The sequence below is a fragment of the Pseudonaja textilis genome, chromosome 11 (assembly GCF_049901715.1).
Source record: "Pseudonaja textilis isolate UNSWEBS1 chromosome 11, rPseTex1.2, whole genome shotgun sequence".
Classification (NCBI taxonomy): domain Eukaryota; kingdom Metazoa; phylum Chordata; class Lepidosauria; order Squamata; family Elapidae; genus Pseudonaja; species Pseudonaja textilis.
The window spans coordinates 14,935,608-14,952,041 of record NC_142000.1 but is presented as its reverse complement, the minus strand read 5'-3'; the positions used below and the strand labels follow the sequence as shown (position 1 = coordinate 14,952,041).

Here is a 16,434-nt window from a genome sequence, read left to right as displayed (position 1 = left end):
GAGGGGAGGAGGGGGAGGAGGGAGGGAGGGAGGAAGGGGAGAAGGAAGGAAGGAAGGGAAGAGGAAAGGAAGGAGGGGAGGGAGGGAGGGAGAGAGGGAGGGAGGAGGGAGGAAGGAAGGAAGGAAGGAAGGAAGGAAGGAAGGAAGGAAGGAAGGAAGGAAGGAAGGAAGATGAAGAGAAGGAGGAGGGGAGGAGGGAGAGGGAGGAGGGAGGAGAAGGGAAGGAGGAAGGAAGGAAGGAAGGAAGGAAGGAAGGAAGGAAGGAAGAAGGAAGGAAGAGATGGAAAGGAGAAGGAGGGAGGGGAGGGAGGGAGAAGGGGAGGGAGGGAGGAAGAAGGGAAGGAAGGAAGGAAGGAAGGAAGGAAGGAAGGAAGGAAGGAAGGAAGGAAAGGAAGGAGATGGAAAGGGGAGAAGGGAGGAAGAGGGGAGGGAGGGAGATAGAGGGAGGGAGGGAAGAAGGAAGGAAGGAAGGAAGGAAGGAAGGAAGGAAGGAAGGAAGGAAGGAAGAAGATGAAAGAGAAGGAGGAAGGAGGGAGATGGAAGGAAGGAAGGAAGGAAGGAGAGGAAAGAGGGGAGGAAGGGAGGAAGAGGGAAGGGGAAGGAAGGAAGGAAGGAAGGAAGGAATGGAAAGGAAAGGGAAAAGGGAAGGGAGATAAGGAAGGAAGGGAAGAAGGAAGGAAGGAAGGGAAGAAGAAGAGGGAAAGGGGAGAAGGAGAGGAAGAGGGGGGGGAGGGAGATAGGGGAGGGAGGAGGGAAGAAGGGAAGGAAGGAAGGAAGGAAGGAAGGAAGGAAGGAAGGAAGGAAGGAAGGAAGAGGAAGGAGGAAGGAAGAAGGAAGGAGGAAGGAAGGAAGGAGAAGGAAAGGAAGGAAGGAAGGGGGAAGGAAGGGAGGAAAGAAGGGAGGAGGGGAGGGAGAGGGGAGGAGGGAAGAAGGGGAAGGAAGGAAGGAAGGAAGGAAGGAAGGAAGGAAGGAAGGAAGGAAAGGAAGGAAAGGGGAGGGAGGAATAGGGAGGAGGAGGGAAGAAGGGAAGGAAGGAAGGAAGGAAGGAAGGAAGGAAGGAAGAAGAGATGGAGAAGGGAGGGAAGGGAAGGAAGAGGAAGGGGAAGGAAGGAGAGAAGGGAAGGGAGGATAGGGAGGGAGGAGAAGGGGGAGGAGGGAGAAGGAAGGAAGGAAGGAAGGAAGGAAGGAAGGAAGGAAGGAAGGAAGGAAGGAAGGAAGGAAGGAAGGAGATGGAAAGGGGAGAAGGGAGGAAGAGGGAGGGAGGGAGATAGGGAGGAGGAGGGAAGAAGGAGAAGGAAGGAAGGAAGGAAGGAAGGAAGGAAGGAAGAAGAAGGAAGAGGGAAGGAGGGAGGGGGGAGGGAGAGGGAGGAGGAAGAAGGAAGGAAGGAAGGAAGGAAGGAAGGAAGGAAGGAAGGAAGGAAGGAAGGGGAGAGATGGAAAGGAGAAGGGAGGAAGAGGGAGGGAGGGAGGGAGAGGGAGGGAGGGAGGGGAGGAGGGGAAGGAAGGAAGGAAGGAAGGAAGGAAGGAAGGAAGGAAGGGAAGGAGAAAGGAGGAAGGAAGGAAGGAAGGAGGAAGGGAAGGGAGGGAGAGGGAGGGAGAGGGGAGGGAGGGAGATAGGGAGGAGAGAGGGAGAAGGAAGAAGGAAGGAAGGAAAGGAAGGAAGGAAGGAAGGAAGGAAGGAAGGAAGGAAGGAAGGAGAGGAAGGAAGGAGAGAGGGGAGAGGGAGGAGAGGAGGGGAAGAGGAGGGAGGGAGGAGAAGGAGAGGAAGAGGAGGAAGGAAGGAAGGAGGAAGAAGAAGGAAGGAAGGAAGGAAGGAGAGGGAAGGAAGGAGGGAGGGGAGGAGGAGAAGGGAGGAGGGAGGGAAGGAAGGAAGGAAGGAAGGAAGGAAGGAAGGAGAGGAAGGAGAAGAAGGAAGAAGAGAGGAGGGAGGGAGGAGGGGAGGAGGAGAAGGGGAGGAAGGAGGGAAGGAAGGAAGGGGAAGGAAGGAAGGAAGGAGATGGAAAGGGGAGAAGGAAGAAGAGGGGGGAGGGAGATAGGAGGAGGGAGGAGGGAAGAAGGGAAGGAAGGAAGGAAGGAAGGAAGGAAGGAGATGGAAGGGAGAAGGAAGAAGAGGGAGAGGGATAGGGAGGAGGAGGGAAGGGAAGGGAAGGAAGGAAGAAGAAGGAAGGGAAGGAAGAAGGAAGGAAGAAAGGAGGGAGATAGGGAGAAGAGGGAGGAGGAGAGAGGGAGGAGGGAGGGAAGAAGGAGGAAGGAAGGAAGGAAGGAAGGAAGGAAGGAAGGAAGGAAGGAAGGAGATGGAAGGGAGAAGGAAGGAGGAGGGGGAGGGAGGAGATAGGAGGGAGGAGGAGGAAGAAGGGAAGGAAGGAAGGAAGGAAGGAAGGAAGGAAGAAGAAGGAAGGAAGGAAGATGGAAGGGAGGGAAGGGAAGGAAGAAGGGGGAGGGAGGGAGATAGGGAGGGGAGGGAGGGAAGAAGGGAAGGGGAAGGAAGGAAGGGAAGGAAGGAAGGAAGGAAAGAAGGAAGAGGGGAGGGAGGGAGGAGAGGACGGAAGGAAGGAAGGAAGGAAGGAAGGAAGGAAGGAAGGAAGGAAGGAAGGAAGGAAGAAGGAAGGAAGGAAGGAAGGAAGGAAGGAGATGGAAAGGGAGAAGGAGGGAGGGAGGGAGGGAGATAGGGAGGGAGGGAGGGAAGAAGGGAAGGAAGGAAGGAAGGAAGGAAGGAAGGAAGGAAGGAAGGAGATGGAAAGGGGAGAAGGGAAGAAGAGGGGGAGGGAGGGAGATAGGGAGGGAGGGAGGGAAGAAGGGAAGGAAGGAAGGAAGGAAGGAAGGAAGGAAGGAAGGAAGGAAGGAAGGAAGGAAGGAAGGAAGTAAGGAAAGGAGAGTGGAAGAGGGAGAAGGAAAAAGAAGAGGAGATAGGGAGGGGAGGCAAGGATGAGGGGAGGGGGAAAGGAGGGAGAGACATTCTTGCAGTGATGTTGTGTTTGTGGCCTTCCCAAAGAATATCACATCAAGATATGGATCCCTAGATCCAGACCCATCTTCCACTTATCTTTGGATTAAGAGTAATCATACTTGGACAACAGCTTTGGGAACTCTTGAGCTTTTAGCTGAGCAATCATGTACATATTTAAGCAAAATTATGCATGCTCGCCTCTTTATTCATAAGATTATCAACCGTATTGCATAGCGGCTTCTGGGTGTTAGTAGGTATTTTGATAGTTTTCCGAAAGAGAAGGCTTGGGTGCCTCTCATCACTACTTCAAGGCAATGACATCCTCGTATTGTAAATAAGTTGAGCTGATTATGGGTTCTTAATTTAAGGAGTGATTTGGGTGGGAGGCTCACAATGAGTGCATCCCACTGCACGTCTGCAAGTGAGACAGTGACAAAACAATTGTGTGTTTCTATTTTCAATAACCCCACTACAGTTTGCACTGATGAAGTGGGGGAGTGTCAGTACAACGGAGTTATTGTGGAGACAATCCTTAGCTACGGTTATTTTTTTGTTGTGGGCTGGTTCTCACTGGAAGGCAAATGATTGTCATTTGAGAAGGGAGACATTAAGCAAATTAAGGTCTGCGTTTTATTATGCTCTTTGGAGACAATAGAAGAGCCTTGTGGGTTTCCTTATGAAGATGGTTGACCACTCTGAGAATGAATTGCGAGGCTAGATGGGTCAGAGGTCTGATCCAGCAGGATACTCCTTATGTTCTTATACTAAGAACATCAGCTTTTCCTGTGCCATTTTTTATACATGAAAAGTGAAACAATAGTCTGGATTCACACCTTATGTCAATTCCATGACACATTTTATTGGAGTCTGATATGGCATGTTCTGTGAATCCAACCATTGCTATAATAGACTTTATGGCATAGTGCAGTGGTGGCTAACCTTTTTGGGCTTCTGTGCCAAAAATTGTGTGTACACTTGCATGCTCACACTTTTGTGCCAGCATTCAGAAGGCAATGTATGCATGGGTCCTCATTTTACCAACCTTGGAAGGATGGAAGGATGGCTCAATCTTGAGCTGGTCAGAATCGAACTGGAGGCAGTGAGCAGAATTAGCCTGCAATACTGCATTCTAACCACTTTGCCACCATAAATTCTTTATTTTACTTTTATAGACAGTGGTCACCAACTGGTGGGCTGGGGACCACTGGTGGTCCGCAAGAAAATTTTGGTGGTCCTCAGAGAAATGTCCCCCCCCCCCAAAGCAATGAATCCATGCTGTGCAGGAACACAAGGCTGCACTGCCCACATGGCCCACACACCTGCTGGCCTCCACCCTTCAGCTGAGCACAAACCTTACCTTGAGTAGAACCATGTGAGCTGGAACTGGAAGGTAAGTCCAACGATGGGGGAGAGAAATCCTTCCCCGAGTGGCTTTTGGACATTGGTGGGAAAGTCAGTCCCATATTCCAGAGCTGCAGTAGTCACAGGACTGACCCTTTGGTCATCCCGGACCAGCTCCTCCAGTCCATGTCAGGCCAGTGCACCTGGGTGGAGGAGCAGCTGCTCCAGGATGACCAAAGGGCCAGTCCTGTGACTACTGCAGCTCTGGAATATGGGACCAACTTTCCCACCAATGTCAGCAAGCCACAGTCAGTCAAAATTCATATTAGTGGTCCGCAGGATTTAAAATTATGAGTTTGGTGGTCCCTGAGATCACTAGTATAAGAGACAGAATGCTGGCTAAGAATAAGCAGAAAGCCATATTTAAAAAGTAGGCTGCAGTTTCATCATTGTGTTCAGAAAACTTCAGAAAGGCTTTGGATGACCATTGTGGGTATACAACAGAGATTTGAACAAACCCAGCAGGATTGTTCACATTTTTCTCCATTAGGTCAAACCTGTTCAAACCAATACAGTTTAAATCTAGATCTCTAAACCAACTCTAACCAAGCCACTGGCCAAAACTTTTCTGAAACTTTTCTGCTCCATTATAATCTTTTCTAGGCTCAGGAAGGTCACAATCTGATTCATTTAAAAAGGACACAGCAAGTGGTTTGTCTCTGAACTGGCAAGGCAGAGAGCAGATTGTTCTCCAAGAAGGGGAAATACTGCCGGAGATTCTGTGTACCATCTGTTGCACAAACCAACATTTGTTTCCCAATGTTTTACAACATTCATAGCTTGCATGGAATCCATTCATAGCTGTGTGGGTGGAAGAAGCACATACTGATAAGAGGGTTAGAATTGCTTTGACAAATTGGAAAATTGTCTTGCATCCTCTCTAAGACTCATTTCCTACTAGTATCCAGAGAAGAATGTCGTTTCTTTTGGAGGGGTGTGGGATGGGGAGAGGAAGTGACAATAAAACTATCAAACTATCATGATAAAGCTTCCGCTAGTAGCCAATTTTCTAGAGTCACCTGGTCAAGATTAGGGGAATGAGGTCTGTCTCTAAGGAGAATATACATTGGCTGGATATATACTGAGTAAACTACTAGGGAAGCATAATTATGAAATTCCTTCTAATTGGGTTGATTCAGGATGTATTTGGGTAGATTGCTTGGCAACAGTACAGATGTGATGTGCTGTTGTTTTCATCCCAGATGGCTTTTCAACTTCCTAGTCATGAGCCAGGGTGGCACAGTGGTGAGAATGCAGTACTGCAGGCTACTTCTGCTGCCTGCTGGCTGCCTGCAATTTGGCAGCTCAAATCTGAGCAGGCTCAAGGTTGACTCAGCCTTCCATCCTTCCGAGGTGGGTAAAATGAGGACACAGATGGTTGGGGGCAATGTACTGACTGTGTAAACTACTTAGAGAGGGCTGTAGAGCACTGTAAAGCAGTATATAAGGCTAAGTGCTATTGCTAGTCTAGTCTACAGTCCTGAGATTTTGTGACGGTGTGGCCATCTGAGTACTGACCAGTAGTAGTGGTGCTGGTGATAATTGCTACCCCACAAGAATAAGTTCTCAGAAAAAAATGCCAACAGAAGAAAATACAATATCAAGCAAGCTCATGAATGGATTGAAAACACAATTAAGAACAAAGTTAACGTATCTCCTAATTGCAAGAAGCATGAAACTTCGAATAAGGAGCATACCCTAAAATCCACCATTTAAGCGGCATCAAAGGCCACCTTGTTAAGTGAAATGCACCAATGCTTCCATTCCTATTTTTAAAAAATTTATTGCGTTAGGCTTATTTGCCTCTCTGATCCTAAGCAACTTTTGAGGTGCTTAACGTTCAGGCAATAACCAGGGTTTGGTTGTGCAAAGCTGATGTGACATACTTCTTGGAAGAATTATTACCCTTCCCAAGATCAGATTAAATCAGGCAGAGGGAGAGGAGAAGACACACCTGGAAGAATGGGAACAAGATAACAAAACAAGGTCGATGATAGCAACATAAGAAAACTTTAATGAAAGGCATTGATCTTGAACCAGAAGATGGAATAGGGTGGGAGAATAGAAAGATGGACGTTAAATGCTCACATTTAATTTTGGTGTTAGCCCAGAGAAGCAATGCTGAAACCTCAAAAGCTATAGAGTCCCTCCTCTCTGGGGTTGAGCTTGCAAGCATCTCTAAAATGTGCAAGGGAATCAAATACTTTTGTTGTGTGACAGAATAAGTAGACTTTAACATAACCAACCAATGGAACAGCTTGCCCTCAGAAGTTGTGGGTGCTCCATCACTGAAGGCTTTCAAAAAGAGACCGGACAACCATTTGTCTGAAATGGCATAGGATCTCTTGATCAAGCAGGAGGTTGGACTAGAAGACCTTCAAAGTCCCTTTCAACTCTATTATTCTATGTACTACTTGCATGGGTAGGCTGCTTCTAATTCCTTTGATTTCATTTAGGTTATATTTGTGAAGAGTTTTGTCAGAGTGTGCACAATGTGAGACAACCCAGGAGCAAATACAGCACACAGGTTTGCATTTACATATAATAGTTTTGTCCCTACAAAAGTATATATACATATAAGTACTTTGATACAGGCCTTGAACAAACAGCAATCAGTAATCAACTACAGCACAGAAGCACAGAGAGAGAGAGAGAGATACGCCCCCATAGGATCTCTCTTATATTACAGCCTCTTAAAGTGGTAGCCTGCTGACTCATTGCTACCACTGCATCATCGTTACAACATTACAGTATTACAGCATTACAACCTTACAGCAACTGATCAGCTATTAAATCATCATTACCCTGACAAGTTTTGTTTCCCCTGCCCATATCTTTATCATAGACCAGGGGTCTTCAAACTTGACAGCTTTTACGGTTTGTGGACTTCAACTCCCAGAATTCCTCCTCCAGTCATGTTAGCTCAGGAATTCTGGGAGATGAAGTCCACAAGTCTTAAACCTGCCAAATTTGAAGACCCTTGTCCTAGATCCTGCAATATTTTGGAGTGGAGTTTTCAGCACAGCACTTAAAAGTCAAGGGAAGTCTTCTGTCTGGGGAGAGAGAGAAATGCTATGCACTCGTGAGATTGTTAACGAAAGCAAGAGAGAGCTTGGTATGCTTGTGTAATTTCCAAACCTCTGAACTTCTGATGGTCCACAGAGGTCTGTAACAGGTTCCACACACAGCTGTATCAGCACAGATAAATTGTCTGCATCTTGAACAGTCCTGCTATGTCAGGATTCCTAATTGCACGATGGTATCACATCCAAGCGTTAGAAAAGCCCTTGTGAGACTTCAATAGAGAAAGCCAGAGATGTTGTTTGCAACCCACTCCTTTAGCCGTGTTAGTAAATCCTACTCAGGTCCAGGTGAAATCTCCGGGCAAGTAGAAATGACACATCCACACTGCATATGTGAACTGGTTTTTAATCATAGCTGGGAAATCTGTGGAAATGAGGTCTTTCGGTTCAACAAAACAGTCTGGAACATTTTATTGAGCCATGCTCACTTAATGGACAATATTGTCCTCAACTATTGAGTGGGCAGAAAGCTGTCATGTAAATGAGATCCAAGAATAATTAAGCAAAGCTGTTGTGTCAAGGTACCCACAAAGAGAGGGAGAGAGAGAGAGAGAGAGAGAGAGAGAAGAGAGAGAATTGTACTGAACAGATGGAACCAAGGTAATTGCTTCAATTCCCTGTCTCCTTAGTCAATACATCACGTAGATCAGTTGTTAAAAAGCAGAAAAGGCTGTATGATGTTCTTCTGTCCATTTCTTTATAACACACCATCTAATAAGGAAGGTTCATGATGAGGTATTTCGGAGGCCATGCTTTTGCTGAGGTTGGTCTTTATCCAATTTGGCTGAGCTAGAAAGCTCATGATGTCAACACGGATTGGCAGTTGCTTCCCTAGACTTGACATCCTTCCAAGCTCTGCCTAGAGATGACAAAGAGACTGGAGATCTCCCAAGAGCTGAGCCATCAGCTCCACCCAGAGGGGGTTATTCAGCAGGTTCTGACCAGTTCTGGAGAACTGGTAGTGGAAATGTTGAGTAGTTCAGAGAACCGGCAAATCCCACCTCTGACTGGGCCCAACCTCCATCTCTTCTCTGCCTCCCGAGTCCCAGCTGATCAGCTGGGTCCTTTTTTTGTTGCCCTGCCCAGGAGAATGGAGCTGGAAAACAGGTTAGTGGGGTGGGAAGGGAAGGAGGATTTTTCAATATCCTTCCCTTGCCACGCCCACCAAGCCATGCCATGCCCATCAAGCCAACTACCCAGAACTGGTAGTTAAAAAAATTTGAATCCCAGCACTGGTGGCTCCTCCACACTACCGTGAGTCTTTCCCAACTGTGAACTATTTGTGGTCTTCCTAGGAAACCTGGTTTCCGCTTGCATATGTGAAGTTTTGCAGAGTGGTTACACAGAAAGATTGTTTGGGATTGGTGAACCGACGGCTCAACCCATTCAAAGAAATACAATAACTGTACCAGTTCCAGTATACAAGGTCCATCAATCACTAGGGGATTTGCCAGCAGATGCCTTACAAAGGATTATTCTGATGCAACCACGACCCTGCGACTCCTCAAGAGCGCCTCAGATCTGGCCTTATCAATCAGGTAGCAGAAATCTTTGGGGGGATGTTTCGCAACGTGCGCTGAGATGAGCAACACATTTCCCCTGGGAAGCAATGAAATAGGTGCATGCGTTGAGGGCCCTTCCAGTTTCTCTCAGCCGGTATACTGAGATTGCAGGTGCCAGACAGCAATTCCACTGGGGCTGCTAGTCAACTGAAGAGGCTTTTACATGGACAGGCAGAGACACCTTGGGGAAACCTTTGGAGTTCTTACAGTGGAGAACAAGGATGCCTCAACGCTTCAAGTATGAACATATTGTTCTTCGTGATATGCTTTGAAGGACTCCCTTGGAATGCTTTGCAGGCTGTACTAGACCATGGCGGTTATGATGATACTGCTTTACTAACTTATTTACCTATGGCACATTATTATTGTTATTATTTGAATATTGAAGAAACATGTTACCTATTTCCCCCCCAAACACACTGTATTTACTCAATGTGAGCAGCTGTCGTCCTGCAGTTTTTGATAAAATCTCTTTATGAACCCTTATTACTTGAAAGCAAGAAATCTTTGCATCAATGTAGGCTGGGTTGTGCAGATCAGCCCCAGTGTACATGCATGCAGGCATTGTTGCTGTAAGAATTCACCCTTGCACAGACATTTGTCTGGGGATCCCTGGGAGATAATGGACATCATGTCCATTATGACAACATTACCCAAGTGAGAGGAATGACCTCACTGCTATCATTTGTGGCTGATGCAAATGACACAATTTGTATTGATTGTGCAATGATACTGTGACCTATTGCATAGCAATAGCACTTAGACTCTTTTTAATTTTTTTTAAATTTTTAAAAAACTTTATTAAACAAATTCTACAATTTTCCATTCATTGCAGCATATTTGTAGAAGTGTTCACTCACTTTGACATATTCTTAAGTATATAGAATATTACTAAATATTATTACAATTATTTGGCATTTGATTTATGTCATATTTTCATATATTTACATAATTATTTACATATTTATACATAAGTATACACAGTTATGCCTGTTCATACCAAATTACTTCATCACACCATAACTTTTCATTTCATCTCTCTATTTTGTGTCTACCTTGCAGCCAATTATACCATAAATTCCAAATTTCATGGTACCCTGTCTCTTCTCTCTCCTTCATTTCTATTGAAAGCCTATCCATTTCTGCACACTCTAAAACCTTTAGCACTTACACTTAATAGTGCTTTACAACCCTCTCTAAGCAGGTTTACAAATGCCCCCAAGAATCTGGGTCCCCATATTATCAGCCTCAGAAGGATGGGAGGCTAAGTCAACATTGAGCCAATCGGGATCGAACTCCTGGCAGTGGGCAGAGTTTGCCTGCAATACTGCATTCTCACCACCGCACCGCCATATGAATGACATCATTCTGGCTTCTACTGGAAACCTATGGATGGAAGTCACACCCTTTCCCTGGGTTCACATGCATTCATCCATGGCTTGCTTAATCATGTCTTGTGGAGCAAACCACAACTGGTTAATTCAGCCTGTTGTGGTTCACTGGCAGCCTGGGCAGAACAGCAGTGGAATCGGATAGTGGGGAAGAATGGGGACCAGTCCAGGAGTCTGAAGAGGACTCGGACGAGGGTCCTGCATCCAATGTGGAGATGGGGCCAGGACCATCAGGGAGTTGTGTGCTGACTCCAGAGCCTTCGGAGTCTGGCAGCAGTGAGGCCAAGGACCCAGAGGAGCCTGTTCCCAGTGAGCATGTGCGCAGAGCTGCTAGAAGGCAAGAGCAGCCGAGACAAAAGGGGCAATTCAGGAGTAAGGCTTGGAGGTGATTGCCCCTCCCATAAGGTATAAAAGACAGGCAAAGGTGATGAAACCTTTGTAGGAAGCAAAGTTGTTCATCCTATTCAGATTAATCCTTAAAGCTCTGTGTGGACTTATACTTCCGTTGGTTTTTTTTATAATTCATTTGGCACTCTAGTTGTTGGCAGCAATTCAAAGGACAGAAAGGTGGGTGCTTATCTCGAGGGACTGTCTGGGACTCATTACAGGCTGGGAATGAGCATAATTCCTGTTGAGGTAATGCCCCGTTAGGAGAATGAGTGCATACAGGGAGACGTATTTGAGAGTAGTGTTTGAATAATACACATACAGCACACAGATACACTGTACGGTAAATGTAGGGTTTTACTTTCAATAAAGGTTTAAGCAAAGTTCAAAATAGGCAGTCCAAAGTCATTCACAGTTAAATCAGTCAGTTTTTTTCAATCCACGGATAATCCAAATATCAAAGTCCAGTGTCAAAAACAGTTCAGTATCAGACTTGCATTAAATCCAGTAGTATCAGTCAATTAGGAAAAATGGAGGAACGGCAATACTTTCCAACAGAAGGAAACAGAGATACACTCACACTCTCTTCTGAGACTAAGGCCTAAGATAAACCAGGTTTCTGGCTCCATCTTATGGCCATTTGAGAAACCACACCCAATTGCAGTTTTTAGCATGCTCTTAAAGATACAGTTTTAAAATGTTTATCCTGGTTTATATATTTCTAACCCAAATAACTGTTAGGTGACTCATATTCCTAACATTTCCCAGCACTGAAATAAAACAAGAGCTGTTTTAACTGAATGTGTGCTACAGTCTCAGGAAGGCTTGGTCACAACAGCCATAATTTGAAGTCATGACTCCTAGTTTAGAAAGCCTAGTAGTTACGTTCGTATAACCTCCTAAGCCAAAATGGAATCAAATAGTGGTTTCTCGTGATTGTACAGCAGCACATGAAGAAGTCCCATGATATTCCTATTTTACAGCAAAAGCACATTTGATACATCAGCAAGGAACGCTTCCCTGGATTGCTCACCTAGTGAATCTGAGCCCATAATATTGCTCTAGTCTCTGTGTGAAATTGGGAAGCAGCGCATCACTTTCTGTAGAAATGTGTTCTCTCTCTTGCTTGATCTGCCTTTTTAGAGGTGACTTATTTTTAGTGACTAGCTTGGACAGGTTTTCGGAAATTAGATCCCTTGCTGATGTTCCTGCATTTTGACAATGTGCAGCATGTATCTCCTTCGTAACAGTCTTGACACTTGTGGCAAAGCATTGAAATGAGTTTAGACCACAGCCAGCTAACCATTTGTCATTGATTCTGGTTGATCTTCATGGCTGTGCTCAGATCTTCATTTCATAATCAGTCCGATTCTTGTTGAGTAATAAATGGTGTGAGAAAAATTCCCGTTTGCCAAGAGTGGGGAAGGTGACCTTGGAAGTCATTTCATGTTTTTTCCCCTATTCCAATTCTGTCAAGATTCACTTAGTCTCTTCCTTTAGGCCTAATCCTAAAACCATCTTAAATGTTTACTGGGTGCAAAAAGCTGTTTATGTTTCTTCGAAGTTGACATTGCTTACAACCGAGAGGCATTTAGATTCCTGATGGCCTATTGACTTAAAAGAGATCGCCAACCCCAAGGCTGCCGTATTTGGGCTGAAAGATCCAGAAATAGTAGAAAGAAACAAAGGGTTTGCTATCTAGGGAATCAACCTGATTTTTGCAGGCCAATTTGTCAAACTCTTCTCCCTGGAGAGATTCCAGAGAGCCAGTCTAACCTCTCCTGGAATTAGATGGGAATTTTGGGCACAATTGTAATTGTAAGTCAAGGATTACCTGTATTATCTTCAAAAGTGGTTTCCTTCTGCTTTTCTGGATTCAGGAAGCCAGAAGTGAGCTTTCTTTAAAAAAAAAAAAAAAAAAGCTGGTTAGCTTTTTTTTAAAAAAAACCAAACAAACAAACCAAGAAACAAGATCTGGAAGTTGAAGCAAATCCTCCAATTCTCTTGGTAACAGAGCCAAGCCACCGAAGGGCAACCAGTGTCAAAAATTATGCAAAGCTTTTAATTAAAAATTGCCCACGAGCAAAGGAGGTTAGCTGTCTTCCTGCCAGGAGCTTCTTGGAAAACTTTTGCAAATTGGATTGTACTGAAATCTAATAGCAGAGCAACAGACTTGGAACTGAGTGATATCGATTGACAGATTTTTTTTTCAATAAAAACATTCAAAGGCAGCAACGAGAGGGAAAGTATTTTTTTTCCTCCTTCTCTCTCTGCCCCTTTCTTTATCTCTCTCCCTCTCCCTCCCTCTCCCTCTCCCTCTCCCTCTCTTTCTCTCTCTCTCCCCCTCTTTCTTTTGATCTCTCTTTATGTCTCTCTCTTTTCTCTCTCTCTCTCTTTTCCCTTGAGCTGAGATGAACTATCAACCAAGGAAAATCCAGAACTTAGCAATAGCTATAGCACTTGGATGGTTTACAATGTCAGCTTCTCACACTCTGGCTCTTCATTTTACTAACCTCAGAAGGATAGTAGGCTAAGTCAACCTTCAGCTGGTCAGAATCAAACTACTGGCTGCAGCCTGCAATGCTGCATTGTAACCACTGTGCCACCAGGGCTCCTGGTCTTCCTTATACTGCAGTCTTACTCTTACTTATAAAGTCATCCATGTACTGGATTATGAAAAAACTGTTTTGCACTGAAATAGAGCAATGGGTCACTAACTAGTTTGACAAGGTTGACAAGAGTCCAAATGTTGGAAGCTACAGATTCCCTTGCAGACAAGTCTTTTCCAGATACTGGGCAACTTCATCAAAAAAAAATGAATGGGATACAAAAGCAGAAAAGTGTAGAAATAACGGTCTGAATTAAGACTGGAAAGTTTTGGGTTCTAACCTTTACCCAGCGATGAATTTTGTGGTGTGGTTTAGGCTAATCGCATTTTCACAGCTTGACTTTGGAGGAGTTCTGAGCATAAAAGTTGGCAAGGATTAGAAACATGTATGTTGCCCCAAGGAACATAATCAATAAAGAAGTCGTACCACATCAGCCAAAGGCTTATCTTAGCCAGCATTCTGTATTTTGTGCTTACTGACTCGCATGTTATTTAATTGTCCTTGAGGCCCTATGTCTAGATTTATTTATCCCATATAGGTTTATTTGTTTTTAACTTGGTATATGTATAGCCTATCCAGAAAAATGTATTATCTTCCTATAATGGAAATTGTCAAGGTGAATCTTGCTTCCCGTAGCCAAAGACAACATTGGTTCACATCCTATTAATCAAGAAATGCTGGAATCAAGCCATCTTGTCTTTTAGTTTCCTGGAAGCTCAGTGCCAATTCAGTTCTATATATTTTAAAAAGACACAATCCTATCAGTTGCTTTAGGGTGTAGGGACTCGTTTATTCTAAGAACTAGCTGTTTAAAAATAGCCAATTGTTTTATTTTTGTATATTTCAGTTTATCTATCTATCTCTATCATCTATTTATCATCTCTCTCATCTATCTATCGAAATATATATCTATATCATCTATCTATATCTATCATCTACAGTATCTCTCTCATCTATCTACTCTCTCCCTCTCCTTCTCCCTCTCCCTCTGCCTCTCCCTCCCTCCCTCTCTCTCTCTCTCTCTCTCTCTCTCTCATCTATCTAAATATATGTATCATCTACTTATCTATCATCCATTCTTTGTCATTCCAAATTTTAAGGATAGGAGTAAGAATCAGAAGCTTCTAGGAGCTGATTTTCTGCCACACTGGATTTATTAATGTGGCCTAGGGGAAAAAATCCAGAGAACCCACAATGTTGGAGGTTTTGTGTATCTTTTCTGCCATCTAGGGGTCATGTATATTATTGCAAATGACCTATTGTCCATCTAAGTTGTAGCTCTCTAGCGCCACCATCAGGTAGCCTGCTGCTTTCCTTTGGCAGAAAGCTTTTGAGATCTTAAATTTCACCCAACTTTTTTTTTTTTAAATTAGACCCAGTGGCAGGCAATGCAATCCACATTGTGTCACCTGGCTTCCCTTCTTGCTTTTAAAAGGTAGCTTTAATTAGAAATAAAAATTAAAAGGGAATCTGAGATGCTGCAAAAAAAAAAAGCAAGATGCCTCTCGTATTACCTTGATCTGAAGAATCGCTTTGCATCTGTCATGGAGGCATTCTCAAAAACAAAACAAAAAATGGCTTTTGGTTTGGAATTAAACCCTCCTCCCTACAAGGAAGGGGAAAGACAACAAGGAAGAATTTGTGGCTGTGTAGTACATCTTAGAAAGCATTTGTGCCTTTTGGCAAATTGATGATTTTTGACGGGCCATGCCCACTGCAGTAGCAATTTTTGTGAATACGCTTAATCCTTGTTTAGCAATGGCCTCATTTAGCAACCATTTGCAGATTCAGCAGCGACAAAGAAGTAACTTTACAAGCAACCTTCCCATTTTGTAGACCTATAAAGCAAAGCAAAGGTGAAGTCCGGTCATAAACATGGCCATGGTTTCATTAAGCAACAGCTTCACTTAACAGTCAAGTTGCTGCTTCAATGTGGTTGCTAAACAAGGATTACCTATAATCAAATCTCCTGCACATACAGACAGGTAATTTAACAGATAATCAGAGTTGGAAGGGACCTTGTGGGTCATCTAGTCCAACCCCACACCCAAGCGGGAGACCCTACACCATTTCTGACAAACGGCAGTCCAATCTCTTCTTGAAAGTCTCAAGTGATGAAGCTCCCACCAATTTATGAATGGTTGGAGTGATCTGAAATTCTCACCATTCCAGCTGTGTTCTTTGTCTCCAATAGGCTTCATGGATCCTTGCACAATTCTTCATTGTGAAACATCTGCATCTCTAGACTCCAAATTATAGGATGGTGAATGGATGGGCCTACAGTGTATAATTTTGTTTTTAGGCTGAATACACTATATTGCCATGTCTGGTTTTTACTGTGTGGTGTTTTAGCTCGCTACACATCCCATCACTACCTCTACCATCTTCCAAAGGTGCTTTTTCCAGAGGCAATTGGACTTTCTTGTTTTTCTTTGAAGATGTTTCGCTTCTCATTCAAGAAGCTTCTTCAGCTCTGACTGGTTTCAATTCCCCATCCCTCATCCAGTCAGAGCTGAAGAAGCTTCTTGGATGAGAAGCGAAACATCTTCGAGGGAAAAACAAGAAAGTCCAATTGCTTCTTGAAAAAGCTGAAGAAGCTTCTTGGATGAGAAGCGAAATGACTTCAAACAAAAACACAAAAAGTCCAACTGCCTCTTGGAAAAGCACCTTTGGGACAACCATGACCTGGATGACTGAGAATCTCCATAGACATCTATCTCTACCATCTTTATCCCACTCTATCTCTTACCTCTACCTCTATTTATTTCTCTCAATTTCTCTCCATATCTATCTATCTATGATTAAGGGACTGTATAAGTGTCTAAAGATATGTTGCAGGAATTTGGCATGTCTACTTTAATGAGAATAAAGATTAGGGGTGGCATGATAGCCGTCTTCCAATATCTAAAGGGAAGAGAGGGGGGGTCAATCTATTATCCAAAGCACCCGAAGGCAGGCTAAGATGCAATGGGTGGAAACTAATCAAGGAGAGATCCAACCTAGAATTAAACAGAAATTTCCTGATGGTGGGAACAACTAACCAGTGGAACAGCT

At 44.2% G+C, this 16,434-nt stretch overlaps 1 protein-coding gene across 2 annotated transcripts in view; it reads left to right on the top strand.

Moving 5' to 3' along the window:
- The window catches only part of VSTM2B (V-set and transmembrane domain containing 2B), a 51,749-nt gene that overhangs the window by 34,611 nt on the left and 704 nt on the right, over nt 1-16,434 (top strand). The window lies entirely within an intron of this gene.